A 21342-nucleotide genomic window follows, 5' to 3' on the forward strand; every position below is an offset into this window, starting at 1 on the left:
AATACAGCAAGATATCTCACCATCTGTGATACGGTGTGTTGACTCTTCAGAGGAGCTGCACAGTTGTTATCAGTCAAGTTACTTTATCAAACAAGACCCTGCAGTACTAGAGGAATGTTTGCATCAGAGGTATAGTGAAGAATAATTTATTTCCTAAAATTTTTGGGTCCTTGATATGTCATATATGAAGACAGGCTTGCTGTATTCATATGAGCAAGGCACTTGAGATGCACAAGAGATGCTGTACTCACACAAAATGTTTTCATTCAACGATGCCCTCGAGCAGCTGTACAAATCAGAAATCCATGCCTGGAGGTTGTAATCCTTTAAGACAGATTTCTCAATCTGCTGGGTTAAGGTGTACTCAGACACCATTTCTGGAACATGCCGAGCCAATCAGGAGTTTGCGTTTCTCTGAATGTTAAAACCTTCTGTTTCAAGAAACTGTTATTAAAAACTTACAGTAAACTATTTAATTGAACATCAGGCTCTCGCATGCCTGATTTTTTTTTTCCCTCTTTAAATTTAGTTTAGCAATAGGAACACTGCTTAAACCAGCTAGCCAAAGTCTAGGAATACAAAAGAGTAGTCTCTAGTGAACGTATTCTGTTTTTTTCATTAATTAAACATTCAACATCCTAGCATGCTAGTTTCTCACTTGTTTCAACTGGATCAGCTTCCATTCTCAAACCATGTCGATGCACTAGTTATTTGTAATCATGTTGTTCCCTGGAGAGTGCATTTAAGCGTATTGATGGGGAGTAGAGACTTTGTAGACACGTGATAGATGTTCCCAAGTTCAAGATTTCTTTTTTTAGAGGTTTTTTGTGAAAACAGTGTACAATGTCCTCTACAATTCTGGTCTGATGCAGCAGAGTAACAACACCATGTTGATACTTATCAAATCTAATACTCCATATATGTCTTTAGCAAATACCTCTCCTGTCATTTTGCAGCTCTGATGATGGATTTGGGAGGTGATACAGTCTTACGGGTTTCAGGGATTTATCAAAGGCCTTATGACTTCTATGCCTTTCAGCCTGTGATTCAGTGGCGTTTCTTTGCAGGAGGGAGAAGGGCTAAATGTTTAGTTATTCTGTGAAAATGTAAGGTACTTTTGAACTGAAGTCTCATCTTTCACACTGGAGCAAATTAGGAGTCATTCCATGGGAGCGTGTAACTTTCCATCGCAAGGAAACTGTGTATGCCCCACAACTCCTGGAGCACATGTATAAACGTCTATATAGTCAAGCCAGAGCCCTCTTCCAGGCAGGTGAGTCCCTCATTAGCTCCCCTTTGCCACCTGCAAGCAGCCTCTCAGGCTGGTTGCTCCCTTAAAGGAGTAGGCACATCTCAGTGCCTCTCATCATCCCTACCACCTCCTGGCGTGGGTTATAGGATTGCAGATCCCCTCACACCCATTTGGCTCCTCCTTGTCATTGCTGTGGACCTTATTTCTGGTGTTTGGGAAGTCCTCTTCCACCTGGGTACACTGAACCTCTTCTTCCTCTGCAATTGTGACTTTCTTCCTCCCTCTGGCCTGGCTATACCAGATGATCAGGTACCCTAGCTCCTTTACTTCCCAAGGGGTTCCTGGTACTCTTTCCCTCCACAGACTTTCCTTTATGTCCAAGAGTCTTCCCCCAATTCCCATCAAGCTCTCAGGGCTTCTTGGGCATAGTCTTTGTCCAAATACTCAAATTTACCATGGCCTGTAGGCCTTCCTCTAACACCAGTATACACTTTCACATAAGCCACTCCCCCTACCTTCTTTTTGAACAATCTTCCACCACTTTGCTGGATTAGGGAGGTTTCTGACATGGATCTGAAGTCTACTTTCAGGTCTTTGTCTCATCTCTTTTCCCTTGACTTCTGGCAGTGAGGGATATCATTTTTCTTTCTCCAGGTGCCTCATTTTCCCCTTCCGGGTCACCTGCTTGCTCTTTGGGGCCTCTCTCATTGGCCCTGCCTTGGCAATGCCCCCTCAGTGCATCAAGCTTACTGCAGCTTCCTTCTCACCCCATGAGTATCCCCAACTCCTTACCTTTCTTCTGCAGCTCCTGTTGACGTTGGGTTCTCCTTTTCTCTGGGGTACTTTGTGACTTTTCCTCAGGGTTGCTCTTCTGGTGTTGTTTGACTTTCTCTGAAGTTTCACTTAGAGTGCGTCTTCAGTGCCCACCTGCTGTTACCATACTGAAGATCAGTAATGAAGGTATTGATTGTCTTGGATTTGGAATGTAACCAGTTGATGTTACAGTGATTCCCATATATGTAATACTAGATGCTGACTCCAAATGGAGGCCTGTCAACAATGACATGATGAACAGCTGCAATATAAATGGAAAAGTGTTGGTGCAATCACATCTCCTTGCTTAACTCCAGTTGTAATAATTCAGGGATCCATTTCTTGAGCCATTGCTTAAGATGGTTGCTGTCATGTCATCATGAAGAAGTCTGATGATGATAAATTCTAGCTAGCATCCAAACCGCATCAAAATCTTTCATAGGGGCTTGCTGTTGATTGAATCAAAGCATTTAGTCAAGTCAGTGAAGGCCATGTGAAGATCTCGGTGTTGCTAGCAGCACTTGTTCTGCAGCTGTTTACCAACAGAAGTCATATCTTTTGTACCCTCTGAGTGGTCTGAAACCACACTGGGACTTGGTATAATCTCCTCAGTGAGGAAGGTAAATGTTGAAGAGAATACAGGTAAGGATCTTTCAAGGTATGGGCAGGACTGCAATATCATAATAGAATAGCTTGCAGCAATTATTGCCTTCCTTGTATATGCCAATGATTTTAAGCACATCTCAGGTCACTGAGAATCTGTTTGTTTCTACATTTTTAGAATGAAAACATGTAGTTGGTGAGAGCATCTTTTAACTTTGCTTATAAATTTCAAGTGGTATTCCATTAGGACTACATGCTTTGCTGTTTTTCATCTGCTTAATGGCTTTCACGGTCTCTTGATAAATTGGTGGATCTTCAGGTCCTTAATGGGGTGTTGTTAAATGACTACAGTGGAGTTGTCTTCAGTGTTAGAACCTTGGTTTAGAAGCTCTTCAGTGCCTTTAGCCATGTGTTGATGTTGCAGTCTTTAAAGTGTTATTTAATCCTTGGGCCTCAGAAGGATGGCTCCTTGTATGCTTGGCCCATAAATACCTTTGGTTACACTAAGGAAACTGTATATCATGGCTATCAGCAAACTTTTGAATCTCTTTTGCTTTGTTCTCCCACCACTTTTTATTTCACTTACAAATCCTCCTCTGGGTCTTAGCTTTAATGTAGCAATAACCGTCTTGCTTTTGTTTGGAGTTGATGGAGTTATGCCAAGCTTTGAAAGCTCTCCTTTTTCTGTCAATGAGACAGAATTTTTCTGTATCATTCTCATCGAACTAGTCTTGATGTTTCCTGAAGCTTAGGGACTTTTAACATACCTCAAGCTTTTCTTGAGGCTCTACCATTGATCAGTGGTATCAGATGGTTGTTTCCTTTGTGTTGTTTTTGAGTGATGCAAATGGACATAATGGACCATTATCAAATGATGATAATTATCAGATCAGATCCATCCAGTAGTCATCTGCGCTGGTCATAGCTCTGCTTTTATGAATGTTGCAATGGTGTCTGGCATATAGAGACTTTGTCAGATGCCAGTGTCATAACAGCGATGTATCCATGATGTCTTTGGTGGAATAAGGAGTTTGTGGTGATGAGATTCTGTTCCAAACACTTGGTCAGGAGAATAATTCCACTTGAGTTCACTTTCCCACCCCTTCCTTTCTAAGGGTCCTATTCCATGGCTCTGCCCACTCTAGCATCACATCACCAGAAGTAATTATTTTAAGTTCTTTAGGGACAGAAGATGGGACTTGTTTGAATTTAGAACAGAATCCTTTTGTTTCATCATCTGCATCAAGGTTTGGTGAATAGACACTGAAAACTGTTTCATGTTGTCTGCTGGTCAGTTGGAGACGAAGGGTCATGAGACTCTTGTTGATGCTAACCTGACACTTCTGCATCTGATTAATAGCCTTGCTTTTGATATCAAAGGCAATGCATACCATATATGTTTCCATCTTTTTTTTGGCTCTTCCTTTCCAAAAAAAAAGGTGTAGCCACCACCATCCCTTGTGAGTTTCTCCTTTCCTTCACATCTAGTCTCACTAGGTGCAGCAATGTCATACTAAATTGTGCCAGTTCTCTGACCATAAGTGCTGTCCTTCTCTGTGGTCAGTCACTATAAGTCTTGTCCATCAGGGTACAGATGTTCCAAGATGCAAACTTCATTACTTGATTTGACCACAGACACAGTGATCCCACTGGATGCAGCTTTCCAGTCAGGTGAAATGAGACAGACTACGCTTAGGGCATCTTTCTAGCCCCCTCCCCATATGGAATGAGAGAAGTAGATCCTAAATAGACCCACTTAGTCATTTTTGCCACTGCTAAAGTGTATGATTGTCTTCATTCCAAATACAAAATGGCCACTATACAATCATCATCTCCACATAGAACCATTACTAGCAGCTTCCACTATTTGCTAATACCTGCCTCCATCGCCACTCTCACATCACCATAGGACTTGTTATTAAAGGAATTACATCTGTGTTTGTCTTCTTTTTAATGTGGGGGCGCTGTTGCACATGAGCAACCACACAATACTTCATGAGAAGGAAACCGTAATCCAATGGCAAGGGAAACCTAGACAAATAGAGGTTTCTATTCCGTTAAATTTTCATTCACCTTTGCAGGCATTTTGAAGTATTTTTTCTTCATCTGCCTGCTTTTCTATTGAAGTTGGGTTTTTTTAAGTATGGAAATCCAGGAAGGCACAAGACCACTGTCCAGTTTGGTGCACAAGCAAAGCAGGGAGGAAGAAGTAATTTATCGGTTAGTACATCTGGAGGAATATTCAAGAGCACAGCTCCATGCCAGAGCCATGTCCAGTGACTCCAATCCATGAAGTCTTCAGCCAGGTCAGGGTGAGTGGATCTCATCCATTTGTCCTCTGATTATGACCACTTAGGGAGGCTTGTAAAGGAGAGAGGGGGAGCACTATGGGTGAATTTCTTGCCTCTTACTCTCATTTCTCATATTTGTGATCCATTTGAAAATCAAGATGGCTTCTTACTTCCATTAGTAACGTTATTATTACAATTCTACATGTGGGAGATACTGATTTTGTCCTGGGAGACGTCCCTGTTTAAACATTCCACTTTGTCACTGTCTGTGAACAAGTTTCTATTCTCTCTTAGCGCTCTTTTTTTAAGATATTAAAAAAGTAGTATCCTATTAATTCTGCTTGTAAGAATTCACATTTCTGTCTCTTAGGACCAAGGCCATGTATTTGAAATTCCTTGGTTTTTTTCCTCACCTTTGTTCACTTTGTCACCATGCACCAAGCCATTTCCCAAGCTGCAAGATCAAAATACTGAACTCATCATATATTTATCAAACTGCCTAAAAGACCAGTCAGAAACCAATGCTACAAAAGGCCAAAAGATCAAAATAAGGGCCCGTTTCTATATAGTAACTATGTGCAGATCTTATTTGAAGCCTTTTTATTTTTGTCTTGTCTTTTCTTTTCTGCCTCTTTGAAAACGCAAGGGCCATGACTTTGGTGGCAATAATCTATATTTATAAATGTATATGGGTAGCCCTGGTTGATCAAATAAGGAAAGGGCATTGAACAATAGAGTAGAAGGAAGATAGAGCACGAGTTCAAAGAAATAGAAGGTGCAATGGGTGGATAATAAATCTCTGTGCTCTTTATTGCAAGCCCCTGTCTTTTGTGATGTGTTTATATTGAAAAAGCAGTAGTGAGTTAGAGTTTAATAGTTTTCTTCCTGTTACACTTGGGCCAACAGACATATGTCTGACTGAAGCAAGCTTCATTTTATTTTTTCATAATTTTCATAATTTACATGCATTTTTGTTGTTGTTTAACAGTTGTGGGATCAAACTTCTACAGGCAGCCAGTTAATGCATATGCAATGATCTGCATGTATGTTATTTGATTTACCAGTACTTTTGCATGCTGCCTGTGGGGTTTATGTATAGATTCATGTACTGCACACACAGATGTTTGGACCCAAACAAGCATGTACGAAGTGAAGAAAGGGTGTTTTGAAAATTCTTTTGTTCCTTTATGTGGCTTGCTCCTCATTCATCACTACAGTGCCTCACACTTAATAGCCTTGCTAATAAAGAAGAAAATCAATTTCACTTGACCAGATTTCCCACAGAGATAGCAAAAGTGTTATTTTTGTAGAGTTTGTACTTGGAGCTTTTACAAGAAAGAACTACAAACCTTACTAAATGCCAGTCTAGACCACAGTGTGTTTTCAGGTAGTTAAGGGGGAGATATGAAAGTGATATCTCACAATGAGGGCTGTGACGAAAAATCCAGTTAGACTGTGAGGCCCTTCTTCTTTCTGACTTAATGCCCTACACCAGTGGTTTTCAACTTGTGGTCCATGGAGCCCTGGGGGTCTGCAAACTGTGTCTAAGGGATCTGTAAAAGATGACTACGATCAATCACAAGTATGTGAATACCCACACTTACAATTCAAAGGGCTCTGCACCTCCATTCAAAATTTCCAACGAGGTCTGTACATCCATTCAAAATTTTTTGGGGGGGCACAAATAAAAAAGGTTGAAAACTACTATCCTACAACAAATGAGTTCCATTTGAAGTTAGTGGGACCACACATTAAATAATTAATTTTTATTTAAACAAGATGACCATAATCTGTCCCCTAATAAAATGTACCTAGTCAAGCCTTCATGAAACCAGAACTAAATAAACAGTTCCTGACATGTCCTAAGTTATTTATGGTATGCTAGACTTAGGGTGAAAACACATCTGAAACCTCCATTTTTTGGTACTCCCCTGTACTTTGACCTTTTTCTTGATTCAGAATATTATAAATGCCAGTCATGAGATTAATGGGTTTTGTGATTCTAGGGACTGAGCTGGACCAGCTGATTATTATAGCCAGTATGATCTGTGCCAATTTGCTGCAGGAGTTCCACTTGGTGGAGTTCTATGATCACCCACGTACAGGAAAGCCAAATGAAATGGTCAGAATAGGTCCTTTTGACCCTAAAATTTATTAGTCCAACCTGAGACATTGTTCCCTAGTCCAGGAGTTTGTAATAAATAAATAAAGAACATTTTTAAAAAGCTTTTCTTCTAGCTCATGGGACAAATGGCCTTTATTTGATAGCCTCTCAGTAAACAGCAAAGTGGTTTTATCTATAATAGTTCAGCCCTTACTACTTAATAAATTGTGACTTATTATCCAGATATTGTATAATATGATATACACCATACTAGAAAATGCAGTAGCCTTTATGCCAGCAAGACTTTAGTCTTGATTACTCCCTACCCACTATGGAGTCAATGGTATCCTTGTACAACAACTTCCAGGAAGAACTTGCAACTAAATCTTTGTACCTAGAAACTCAGTGCCCAGGTATATTTCTGTCTAGGTCAATGATCTTGGTAGCGATAAATAGCGTGTGAAGTAATGAAGAAAAGAAATTGCACAGCTACACAGAAGCGTTCCTATCCATCTTTCTTTCTCATATGTATTTAAAGCCAGGGATTGTTAGAGGTTAAATAACTTGCCTATAGTTAGCGATACAAATAGGATGACTTCTGATTCCCTTTGAAACCACTTCCACTGAAAGCTAACTTATTCTTTAAGTGCCATCGTGCATTTCTTCTTTTAATTATTCTCACCTGTTTGGTTCTGGAGTTCAAAACCACAATTTAGTCTAGATGTACACATTACCTCACACTTAATAGTTTGCTACTTATTCTTTGAAATGGTCTTAGATCTTTGAAGTATTAGACAATTAATGGATTCCTAATTAAAGTTAAGCTTAATGACTGGAAGTTCCAGGTTCATCTCTGGTTAGAGAAGTGGTCCTGTTTTTAAAAAGCTTTTGACTGCTAATGATTCATTCAGTCAAGTTTTGCTGGCAGTTGTCTCTAGGAGGAAAAGATTTATAATTCCTGGAAATTAATTTAATCACTAGACAATTTAACTGTTGTATATTTTTAAAAAGATTTTAAAAAGTTAAATGATAATGAACTGTAGCATGGATTTGTCTGTTTATAATATCATTCTGGATAGAACTGTATGATCAAATTAATTCTTGAATGGACATTAAAAACTCCTTTGATGGGATAGTAATTAATTTTTAGTCTGTTTCCAGTTGAGTTAGAAGGTACCAGTATGGGGACGGAGATTAAGCAATGAATTTCTCTTATTTTATTCATGACCAGGCAACAGTATAATTTTAAGCATCAACTTTGACCGTGGCATCCTTCATTTCACGAAAGAGTTGATCTGTGAACTGTAAATGAAGGTGAAATACTTGAATAAAGAACCATTCTATGGCTTATAGCTTTAATAGTAGGAGAGTGCAAGCCTCACATGGCTTCAATTTGGCATATTTTGAAGAACTGTTAAAAAAAAAAAGGGATTACTTTGTATTTTGATGTAATTGGTTTGTCTTTTGCAATGTAGGTAGACTATTATCACGCCATTTCTTTTTCTCTGCTACAACTTTGAACTGAGGTTCTATTCTGGTTAATTGTCCCTATTGATTCGACCACACAGTGTGGGGGAAAACTCATTTAGTAACTATATCACTGTAGCAACTAGCCTGATCTGGCTTAATAATAATTTTGCTGCAGCTGGCTAAGGTTGTTACTTTTTTGCAGTGATGAGGGAATAATCTTATTGTGGCTGTGCAACAGGTTTGACCAGTTCTTTTTCCTCTCTGGTCATTGTTCAGTTAGATTCTCTAGATTCACTGACCCATATGTTGCTCAGAATCAGTGTTCTTGGTTAAGGAGTATGGGACAAATTGCACCAGAATGCATGGAGAATGTCATTGGTGTAGATGAACAGACACTCCTCAGCTGTGATTGGGAAGCAGAAGAGCTGCAGTGTAAACTCCACTGAAATCGTGTTTGTTGTAAATACCACAAGTGTCATGATGAGGATGCAAACATCCTGTTTTTGTTGCAATGCAAATTGGGCCACAAGGACTTTATCTGCTTATTGGTTACCCTATTCATCAAGAAACATCGGCTCCATAAGCTCTGTTTTGAAGATAGCACTTCAACATCTAAGAAGGCAGCTGTCAGTAACATCAAGAGGATTGTTCAATGCAAACTCAGAGAGATCCAAAACTTATAGCTGAGTAAAAAGGCAGATGAGATTCAGTCCTACACAGGCAAGAACAATATGAAAAATTTTTATGATGTTCTGAGGGCGGTCTACAGGCTAGGGTCATCAGGAACATCTCCAATACTGAGTGCTGATGGCACCATACTGATCATCAATGAAGAAAAGATATTGCAGAGATGGGCAGAGCACTTCAACAACATCTTCAATCAACAATCTTCTATTAGTGAGGAGGCAATTGATTGACTTCCCCAGGTAGACATTAAGATATCTCTTGATGATCTTTCAATGCTGACTGAGACTGTGAAAGCAATTAACCTGCTGTCAGGTGGTAAAGAATCCAGAGCAGGTACTATATACCAGCAGAGGTCTACAAGGCTGGAGGCTCACACATGGCTTTGAAACTGACTGAACTCTTCCAGTCAGCGTGGACTCAAGGTACTATACCCCAGGTATACAAGGATGCATCCATCGTCCACCTGTACAAGCAGAAAGGCAATAGACAATCCTGCAACAACCATGAGAGCATCTGCTTGCTATCAATGTCCAGTAAAATCCTCACCAGAATTGTGCTGAATCACCTTGCACAATACATTGAATAAAGGCTCTTGCCTGAGAGTCAGTGTGATTTCAGGAAAGGACATGGGACCATAGATATGGTGTTTGTAGCTCGTCAGCTTCAGGAAAAATGCCAGGAACGGAACTCCAACCAGTATGTGACATTCATTGACCTGACAAAAGCATTTGATACAGTCAGTCAGGAGGACTTTTTGAAGATCATGGCAAAATTCAGTTGCTAGAGAAATTCATCATAATGGTTTGGCAATTCCATGATGGCATGCTTGCTCGCATTGTGGATGACAGTGAGTCATCTGAACTATTCTGAACACAGTCACCAGTGGAGTCAAGCAAGCCTGTGCATTGGCCCCCAGCCCTCTTCAGTATGATGTTCTCTACCATGTTTACAGATGCCTCTTGTGACTGTGACACAGGCATTGACACTGGGATTGACTGATGGCAAACTCTTCAGCTGAGGATACTACAGGCACAAATGAAATTACAGGAAGTGACTGTTCCCTGAATGCCAAATCTGAGTCCGATATGCAATGAAGTATAGACCATTTCTCTTCAGTTTGTGACAACTTTGGTCTCACAATCAACACTAAGACAAAAGTGATGCCCCAACATGCACCAGGAAAACCTTACGTAGAGCCTACCATCCCAGTGACCAGTTTGGGGCTGGACTCGATGCTCTTCCGAGGTCCTTTCCAGCTCTAATGTCTATGAAATCTATGACTAGCCAAACCCTCCAGGCAGTGGGCAAATTCACTTATCTCAGCAGCACACTGTCATGTGGAGTTCACATCAATGATGAAACCAGTGCCAGAATTGCTAAAGCATGCATGGCCTTTGGCAGACTATATGCAAATGTGTGGGAGTGCAGAGGCATCAATCAACAAGCAAAACTGGCAGTCTACAAAGCCACTGTGTTACCAATCCTGATGTATGCAGGTGAAACCTGGACAGTGTACAGATGCCATGCTATGAAGCTGAACCACTTTCACATGGGCTGTCTGAAGAAACTGATGAGGATAAGATGGCAATACAGGACCCCAGACACTGAGGTTCTTACTTGAAGCAAGCATTCCATGCATCCATAATACATGTTCTGCTTTTCATATAAGGGAATGCATAAACCCCTCTCTTGCTGTGAGCAGATATTTAAACAGTAGGGGATTCAGCCTCCATTCATATGAACAGATATACTTTGAGAGGCATTTTGCCTGGGATGTGACTTGAAAATGGAAATGTGACTTGCTTGGTTTGAATGTACACTAGTTCTTTCTCAGCAGTTGGACTAACAGAAAAAGCAAATGATCTCAATTTATTGCCTGAGAAACAAAAAGCAGTGGTGTAAATATGGTCAATCATAAAGGCAAAGCAAACAGCATTCAGTACATAGTTGGTTTTTTACTTGGAAATTCAGCTGGCTAGATAGGAAGTGAACAAGAACTCATAATGTGAAGCAGTGGCTAGACAGCCAACTCGAAATCTAGATGTATAAGTAGGAGCAAGAAGGTGGTGTAACTTCTATGTACACTTTAATGTTCCTATATTTAGTTCTAGGCTTCAGAAAGTATGCTAGAAGACTGGAGGTTTCAGAAAAGAGCTACAAGAATGATTCTGAAGTCTGGAAAGTCTGCCATGTAGTGAGACTGATAGAAATTTGGTCCTTCTAATTTATCCAAGATAATATTGTGAGGTCACTTGATCAATGTATTTAAAGTACCTGGGGAGACGTAGAATTCTTTTGTATTAAGAGACCAAAGCATAACAAGAATCAATCCTGCAATGCCAGACAAATTCAGACCAGGCACAAAGGCTGCCATTTTTTGTCACTCTGAATTCTTGAATTTATTTAGAAACATATTTCTGAAAGTTATGCTCTAGCAAAACCAGAAGTTATAGTCTCAATATGGAAATAAACTCAATAGGTGAAGTTCTGTGGCTTGTGTCATACTGGATGGCAGACCACCTGGTGAATGTTCCTCCTAGATGTCTGGATTTTGAGGATAGAATTGAGTGTCTACTTACTAATTTTGCAGATTGCTGAGTGGGGCTTTGGAGAATAGGATTAGGAGAAATGGTCTGAAATGAATAAGATTAAATAAGCAGGGATGCAAAGTACAGCATTTAGGATGATACAAGCAAGTATGCAAATGCAGATTGGGGAATGACTATGTAGGCTGCAGTACTGTAGAAAAGGACCTCTGTATTATACTGGACCACAAGTTGAATACGAGTCAGTAGTATAATATTGTCCTGGACTGGTAAGAGCAGCCACCATGTGATTCGTAGTCCTGGACCAGCTGGAGCAGGTGCCACAGGCACTGGATCCTGTATGTGTGGTGGGGGGCCAGCATTAGGGGCCAGATGATGTAGCTCTGCAGCCTTATTTTTGGCACCACTGACATAAAGCATTGTTATGAAGAGGATGATGATAGAGTATTCTCTGTATTCATGAAGAAAGGGACAAAAAGTGATGGTCATAAATTACAATAAGGGAAACTTAGCTTGGATAATAGAAAAATCTTTCTAACTATATGAAGGTGGCTAGCACTGAAACGGAGGTATTCTGAAGAGCAGGCTAGAGAAACACTTGGATGAGATGATCCTCCCTTGAGCATGGGGTTGGACTAGGTGACTTTCTGTGGTAACTTTATGGCACTTTTTCTCTATGTTTCTATGATTCTAAGTCAAAAAGTAGGATTGGGTTGAGAAGATAGATGTTTAGAAAGGGACTTAAAACACGGTGGGTAAGATAGATAGAGTGAAGGGTAAATACATGGAGAAGAGTTTAAGAGAATGAGGAAATGAAGATATTAGGAATGGTAATTGAAAAAAGAATTTTGGCAAGGAGATGAATAAATTAAACAAGGTAGGGTATAACTAGAGAAGAAAACGGAGGGCAAAAGTACTCCCCTCTGGGTTGAATGAAAACCAGACTTTTTTAAAAGCAATAGTGAAAAATGAGAAGTTCTGTATAATTCAGGAAGGGTTGGATTGAGTAAACAGTGTTGGCAGAGGTTTAAATAATTTATCTCATAGTACTCCATAAAGTAAGTGTAACAGGGAACTCCTGCTCCTGTTACTAGGAAGGCGTGAATAGGTAGGTAGGAAACCAGGGTTCAGGCAAGGAAACCAGCACAGGGGCCAGGTGAACTGAACAAGGGATTAAAAGGCCACACAGCTAAATTAACTATACCTGGCCGTAGGTGAGGGGCAGAAGGTCCAATCAAGTGACTGGAAGAAGGCTGGGTTGGGGGATATAATATAAGCCCGATCTCTGTGCAGGCTGGGGCAGGCCCTGCCTGCAACAGGAAGAGGATCCTGTGAGAGGGAAGCTCCTGGAGGCAGACACAGGCCCTGACAAATTGCCCAAAGGAGCCAAGTTTGAGAGGTCTCCAATGAAAGGTGGAGTCTGCAAGCAACACTTTACCCTGAGGGAAAGAGACCCTCTATTATGAAGCAGTTGGCTTATGCTTCTTTTGTTGATTTCATTTTGGACTTCAGACAAGAGGACCAGATAGTGGCTGTAGGGGTGGAGGAGCCCCTGAGCAGGATGTGCCTGAGTGTGCTTCCCTGCAATAGGCACCAGAAGTTAGTTCCAAGCCAGAGGAGCAGAGACTAGTAAGGTCTAGTGGACCCCATAGGAAAGGGGAGTTGCCATCAAGGCAAGGCCAATATCTGAATGCTGAGGCCTTGAACAGTAGGCCAAGGTGGAGGGTATAGTCAGACAGTAAAAAGGGGCCAAGGCTGGGACAGCCAAGACCCCAAGAAGCGCTTCAATCCTAAGTGAGCTCACCTCCCCCCTGAAAGGGAAATACCAGAAAGAAAGCAAAGGCCCCAAGGTGGGGCTAGCCTGACAAAGCAGACCAGGAGGACCTGTGAGATTATGCCCAGCCCCAAGGACCACTTCCGCCAACAGCCAAGAGAGCAACATCAAGTCATGGCAGATGAGAGACTGGAGGTGAGGTGGACCAACAAGCAGGGTGGCCCACAAGGAGAATCAGGTGCCAGAGTAGCTACTGCCCTCCCCCCCGCCCCCCCCCCCCACACTTTGGGTATCACAGTAAGTAACAGTGCAAAATCAGCTCTAACACTATTGGTAATGTTTGTGGCAATGTAGAGCTACTTGAAGAATCAGAAATGCAATATTGAAAATATTGGAGCTGAATCTCTTTGAACATGAAAGTCTGAAGTTGCACCCTCTAGTCAAAAAACTAATCAGAAGCCTAACAAGCCCAGAGCCTAGCTGTTTAAGCCTATTTTCTAGCTCTGTTGGGGTTGGTTACTTGTGCAAAAGCAAAGAAATTGCAAAAAGATGTTCTGATTGCTAGCATATTCCATTTCTTATTTAATGAAACAAAGTAAAAAAGATCTAATGAAAAAGGAAGGGCAGCATTAATTTTGGAGTTTGAAAGCAAATGAAAAATGATCAGCTGATTAGCGATATGCAATTTGTTCCTTTTAACTTCTCCAGTAATGTGTGAATGTCACATTACATAACGTTTACATTGATTAAACCTGGAGATGAAATAAGATAGGATAGATCTTGTGTTCCTCCCTTGACTGGTGGACAACTTGTCTCATTAATCTCTCTCAGTATAGCAGTCTTAAATTAAATAAACAGCATTATTTGCTGAGATTTATGGCTAAAAGACTTCCAGAGTCACTAAGGAAATCTTGCAAGACTATTTTTGGAGCCCTGGAGGATAATTTTTACGATTTGTGGTGGTTGGAGCTGATCATAAAATACTCTTATAACTTTGTAATGAAGGTACAAACTAGTTCCACAACTTTATATTCTCACAACAAAACTGGGAATGGTAAATGGTGCTTGCCCATACTTGCAAAAGGTTAAGGAATGCTCTCCCCTGCTTAAATTCATCATCTTATCAGGAAGTGCTGTTTCAGCAGCACTGTAATGAAGCTGGAGATGCACACAGATGGCATTGATCAGCTACAAATGAAGACAAAAAATAAGAGAAAAATAAGCAGAGAAAATAATATAGATCTCCAGTCAGAAATAGCATTTGCTCCATGGCACTTGACTTGAGAGGCACCGATGTTATTGACAAAACTTGTTTTATTTATTAGTACTGTAGAGCTATCTTAGAAGCCAGCTCTTCCTTCCGCTGCTAACAAATGCTGTTCTTGTGGTTAAAGCCCGAAATGTGGGCTCAGGAGAACTGAGTTTGTATCCTGGCCGTGCCTCAGACATCTTGTAACATCTTCTTCCGCAAGTTGTTTCATTTTTCTGTGCTTACCTCCTCAGGCATTACAGTGGAGGCCTCAGAAGCCCTTTGTGTTACTCCTTTAGGCAAGAGAAGTATATAGGGACCTTGAAATAAATGAGGTGCAGGCATGTTACTGCTTGTGAGGGATTCCAAAGCAACAAGGGGGCATGTAAGTACGTAGACAGAACCTGTGTCCTGCATCTTCAGAAAACCTTCAAACTAATGAAGAAGCTTTACAACTACCAGGGTTACCAGAAGACGCAGAAAAGCCCCAGCTTGCTTATCAAATCTTGGTCTGAAGGTGTTCAGTTGGCAGTTAGAAAAAGGGTCTTTTCTGGCTCTATTCTTCAAGGTGGTAAAAATATTTGTTGGATCTAGTTTTATCGAAGCTCTTTGTTGATTGCAATAAAACCTATTTTTAATATCACACTTTTCATCGGGAGATCTCCAAGGAGATCAGACGGAGGAGGGAGGTATGTATCGGTGTCCCCATTCTACAGATAAAGAAACTGAGGCATAGAGAGGAGAAGTGATTGACCTCAAGTCACCCAGCAAACAAGTGGCAATGCCAAGGACAGAACTGGGGTGTCTTGAATGCAAATGTTATTGTGATCTCCAAGGGTGTTTTTACATGTGCGTAGGGGTGAGGGGCTTAGAGTGGTTCCAAGAGCCACTTCAATTAAAGCTCCCACAGCATCTCATATATCAGCATCTCCAGCTTCCAAATGGTGGTGGGGGTGCTTTAACTAAAGCTCATTCAGTTAGCTTTAGATAAAGCACCACTGCCACCATGTTGAAGTTCAGGGATGCTGATACATGAGATGCAGAAGCTGTCTGATGCACTGTAATTACAGCACATCAGAGCAGCCTCCCAGCATGTGTACAGGCACCCTAAACCATCAAATACACGTCTTATGTACAAGCTGCTCTTGTTGAAGTAAATGGTAAAATTTCTTTTGAGTAATGGGGACATCATCCAACTCTTGTGAAACTACTCTTACATGTAATGCTGCTTATTTTCTTGTATTGGTGGCACACAATATTAGACCTAAATTGGCTATTGACTATTCCTGTATAACTTGTTCATAGGATTTCATTTCTTGAAAGGTATATTCAAAGTTGCACTTTTAGTGAAATATACAAGCCCCTTTGTTTTATCCAAAGGATGTGTAATGAAAAGCCAGACAGGATAAATTGCATTCTCATATTAAAATGAAATTCTAGTATAAGTGTATTGTGTGCACAAAACAATCCTCCCAGTGTTTTGTGAGCTGCTTAAAAAAATGTAAATCATAGATTTGATTAGATTAGCTGTGGAGTAATCTGCACTGAATAAATCTGTCTTCTTTTTGTGTGATTTGTCAGTGTTTATAGTAGGTTTGTATACACAGCTTTCACCATATTTTCAAGGCAATAAAGCAGCCATGCAGAAAAGCCACCCATAAATGTCAGAAAACAGAGATATTTTGTTGCATTCCAAGGGCTTTGAAGGTCAAGTTCAATTCAGTTAGCTCACCCACTGTAAGAGCAATGTAATATGATGGTAGAACATGTATTTATGTAGGATATGTGTATGTTACTATCCCTGTGCTGTTCTATCACAATAGCAGATCAGTGAGAGACCATACTTTACTTCTTAGAATTTCCTTTGGGAAACTTCATTTTTATCATTTCCTTCAGCTTCTTTTAAAATGCTCTGTGATACAATGTATAAAAAATAATGAAATGGTGTTTGCAAAACACTTTGCATAGTGACCTTGCCTTAGGGGTGCTACTTGACTGGGGAAAATGTGGAAAAGGTTTAAACAGTCTGTCTGTTTGTTTTAAATCATCATGTAGGTTCTGCTGCCCACTCAAAAACGTTGCTTTTTCGTCAGGGTGTTGGCAGCCAGTTAGGAAGCTGAACCTCTGACTGCTCATGTTATGTGCTGGGAGTGACTTTTCTCTGTCAATCTGGGAAGTAATTGTCATCATACCAGCAAAAGCCCTTTATATTCTAGTAGTATAGAATCTAAGTGAAAGGTGTGGTTGAAAGGTTTTCTCTGAGACCTTGGAAAAGGCATAAAGCCTGTGTTTAATGGTATTGGTGGCTTAAGTAAAATATTCTGAAAAGAACTAAAGTGGCTCCTGCTTCCATGTTCTCCTGTCTCCATTTTCATTTTTAGTTGAATCATTTTACATTTAAATGCATCTTTCCGTGGGTGTCTTAGCTAATCCACATACATGCTGCGGTCTTGGCAGAGCTAGTTTGCTTATTAGTTATCTCTGAGTAGAAATTAGCATTTTGAGGGGCTAAAAGCTAACTGGTCAAAGAAACAACTTGGGAAAATGCACACTAGATTTCTAATTAGAATCAGGACTTGCCAGTTAAGAATCTGCTCTGGGATGCCCACATCAGTTTTCCCATGAAGCCCAATACAGGCTAGCCAGTGTTATGTGAGCACTTACAGAATAAAGACATGATCAATAAATCTCATAATTAAATTGAGTCCCACTGCCTTGATCAGTGCTTTTATTGAGTCTCAGTGCCTTGATTTAAGGAGCTCCCTAGTCAGCTGAGACATAAGTCATCAACTTTCTGAATAATATCTGAGCAGGCACTGAGTTCTGTGACTACAATGCTGCATATTCTTAGCTATCTGGAGAGTCTCCCTTGTGGCAACTTGTGATAACCTTTAGCTCACACCCTCCAAGAATGAATAATGAACAGAGTCTTATAAGTAAAAGGAAGAAAATTGTATTCAACAGGCAAGAAATGTCATTTAATCCCTACCTTCTTGTGCAATCATATTAGAAATAGTGAGTAAAACAGGTTGAATATTTTAAAGGGAAACCTCTGAGGAACACAGCTGCTGCAGCAAATAGGACCAGCAATATAGGCATTGAATCCTCTGGCTACATTAGTCTTGAACAGAGTGTTGGGGGCATCAGGCTACGTGATACAGCCTTTTTCCTCAAGTGAGATTTAAAATTTAGGGCCTGCCTTCTGTATTACTCCTTAGATCATACCCTTCTGCCCCAAAGACCTTATCTTCTTGCCCACGTGCATATGTACAGTGCCTAGCACAGTGGACCTCCAATTATTTGGGCCTACTGCAACATATTTGATTCTTGGTCAGCATTAACAAGAGTGCCTATGATGAGTGCCAAATGCCATTGTCAAAAGTGTTTGGACATTGTTTCTAAAACAAAAAAATTGAATGAAATATAAAGCTAGCAGCCCCTGTCAACCTCACAATGGAAAATAATCTACCATAGTAAAATCAAGACCTCTCCCCCCACTGCATGCACACCTGTCAACATCAGCTCTGCCCTGACAAGAGCTGAAAAAACCCATGCATAATGTGATTTGTGCATCTGAATCTCAGCTTCACTAATCTCAACCTATATTCTTAGCTTTACAGCCTTGGTGGGGCTTATACTATGGTAGATATATTTTGTCCACCTTATTTTTCCCTGCAGGGAAGTGAACAACCTCCTCCCCAAAGCTTCCACTTCCGTCAGGACGAGAAGCAGTGAAACATTTCAGAACCCGCGCACAAATCCACGGGAGAACGGCCTCTTCAATACAAGTGGTAGAATGTGGATCACATGGCACAAAAAGTTTTAATTGCCTGCGACTGGACACACAGATTGTCACTGCACCCCCTTGATGGCCACCTTAGTCCTGTCCAGCCTTCGCTCCTGCCTCTCAGGGTCTTCCCCTGATGTCTCGCCAGCCAGACCTTAACGCTGTTAATGAAGAGGGAAGGCTGCCCTTTAGAGGCCAGTGAACTTTAGGTGCTCTTCCTAGTGTTTTCTTTGTTACTTTGAGGGCTGAACTTGGCTTGCTTGGCTTGGGGCTCTGATACTGATACCCAAAGTCTCTCCATCTCTCTCCCTCTCTCTTTCTCTGCTCCGGACTAACACTGGGTCCCTTGGGCCTTGACCCTTGTTAGGTAGGGTGACCACCCTTTCAAAATGGAAAGGTAGGACACATGCCTGCCTCTCACTCCCTTCCCCCCACAACCATCCCTCTGCCAGCAGCACAGCTAGAGCAGAGCAAGGCAGATGCAAGCAGAGGAATGCAGGTTGCCTGCTGGAGGCTTAGGGCTCCCTGCCGTGCTGCCTTTCCCCTGAGAGCTCCACATTGGCCATGCACCCCCTAACCTCCCAGCAGCAGTGGAGGACACAACTCTGCCCCACTGTTGCTGGGCAGGCAGGTGCATGGGTGCACCTCACCATGGCAGCACAGCCAGTGTGAGGCTCCCAGGGGGAGGGCAGCAGGGCAGGGAGCCTCCTGAAGCTCCTCTCCCTGTAGTGCACAGGGTCTGAATGCCCACTTTGGCTCAGGCTCTGGGTTTATGCACCTCAAAACCATGCCCCTTTTTGTCATGTGGCTTCCCCCAGTCACACTCAGGGGCCTTGTGCTCTTAACGAAGGGCCACCCTACACTCCTGCTAATGAGACCCTACACAGCTGGCTTAGTCTGCTGCCTGCTCTTAGTTACAGAAGCCCCATGCCTCAATTACAGACCCCTCTCCTTCCCCTCCATTGTGTCCAAGAAACACGGTTTGGGTTCCCTATTACATACCCATGTACCTATCTACTCTTAAATGCTCCTACAATTAGGTCTCGCTTTTTAAAGGCTGTAAATGCATTACTTAAGCTCATTGACATTTGGACGTCCATATACCAGAAAAGGAAGGTGCTCCAAGGGAATGGATGACTGCCTCTACATTTCTAACAGAATATATAGAAGCAGGGGCTGTGCGAAGCTTTGGTCCCTGATTCGATTCAGCGGAGACTCAGCCTGATTCAGAGACCGAATCTCTGAATCTGAATTGAATTAGAGGATCCTTTAATCCCTCTGAATCGAATCAGAACCGTCCAAACCTATTTGGAGAGATTCGGAAAGATTCGGCAATTCAGACATAGACACACCTTTAAATGTTTTTTCTGCATGCCTCTAGGTGACAGGTAGCTCATGAATGCTGTGATGCTGGGGCAGATGGAGTGCCCCATAGAAGTGTAGGGGGCTCCCCAGCATGCTCAGCAGTAGACCCGGAAATGGACCAGAAGCACTTCCGGTCCACTTCCAGGTCTGCCAAAGAGCACACTGAGGGGCCGTCCCATGCCCTCCTGGCTCAGCATCTGGTGCCTCCTGGGTCTGGAGGAGCACCCGGGCTGCCCCCCCCATGGTGTATCGCTGAGCCAGGGGGCTATAGGGGGTACCTCAGTGCATTCCCCAACATACCTGGAAGTGGACCAAAAGTACTTCCAGTCCACTTCTGGGTTTGCCAACAAGCACATGGAGGGCCCCCGCACACTCCTGTGGGATGCTGCATATGCTGCACCATTGCAGCATTTACAAGCCACGCCTGGTACCTTGAGGTATATAGAAAAAGCATTTAAAACTGTGTCTATAATGAAATTGCTGATTTTCTAAATCAGCATCAAATCTTCAGATTTGGATTTGGCCAAATCGAATCAGGGACAGTGATCTGAATCAACAAATCAAGTCACTGCTCCTGATTCAAGCCAAATCCAAAACAAATAGGGCCTGCTTTGCACACCTCTACTGGTAGGCTAGACCAGTTTTTTCCCAAAATATGGCTTTTCCAAAGCCAATGGAATGTATGTGTCTGATAAGGAAAAATGGCTGTGTAAATTTTAATTTTGAGGCCATAAAGACATATTTTTCTTTTGAATGTGGTATGCAGATAAAATTGGTTTTGTGTGCACCTCCCTTTATTAGAATGAGCCGCTAATGTGATCTGCACTGGAAGGTCCTGGGTATACTGACTGAGTAGGCATAGTCACCATGAGGCTAAACATGAAAATTGACCACCTGGTTCTGTTTCCTTTGTGATGCAGCTGAATAGCAGGTGTACCACAGGCTGCACTGTGGTACTGAGTGCATCCAGAATTAGCTTCCAAAAGTGCTGGCTTCCCAAAGAGCTGTGTGGAATGTAACTGGTTTGAAGGGCCAGAGCAAGAATCTTGCCAAGAAGCAGACTGAGCAAAGCTTCCTAATTCTTGCAATGTTAAGTGGCTTTTGAAAGGATACTGAGGCATGGGGCCAATTTTTCTTGTTGGCTTCAAGTCTAGCATGCCAATCAGTGAATATACACAGGATAGTTCAATGTAGAAAGTTCTGATTTGTCCAGATGGCAGAAGGCAATTAAATTTCACTCATCTGGATTTCTGGTTATAGTGTTTTTTATGGTATAAGCTTTCCACAGTAGGAGCTGCAGTCAAGTGAGGCTTCCTAGGAAAAGGATGTTTTTCTCACAGATGTGCAGCCTACAAATATATAGCTGTTGTGGCATTTTGTTCCTTCTCTTTTTACCTGCCT

At 41.7% G+C, this 21342-nt stretch overlaps 1 protein-coding gene across 4 annotated transcripts in view; it reads left to right on the plus strand.

The window, feature by feature from the left end:
- ST6GALNAC3 (ST6 N-acetylgalactosaminide alpha-2,6-sialyltransferase 3) overlaps positions 1 to 21342 on the plus strand; it is a 363147-nt gene that overhangs the window by 126866 nt on the left and 214939 nt on the right. Inside the window, exon 2 of one of the 4 annotated variants that reach the window (XM_090048545.1) lies at positions 18468 to 18785. The exons of the other annotated variants lie outside the window; for them this stretch is intronic. The gene's annotated coding sequence lies outside the window, so the exon portion shown is untranslated. The remainder of the gene's footprint in view (positions 1 to 18467; positions 18786 to 21342) is intronic. 4 annotated transcript variants of the gene reach the window in all.

This window comes from Crocodylus siamensis, chromosome 5 (assembly GCF_052110815.1).
Source record: "Crocodylus siamensis isolate JL-2025a chromosome 5, ASM5211081v1, whole genome shotgun sequence".
In the NCBI taxonomy this organism is placed as follows: Eukaryota; Metazoa; Chordata; order Crocodylia; family Crocodylidae; genus Crocodylus; species Crocodylus siamensis.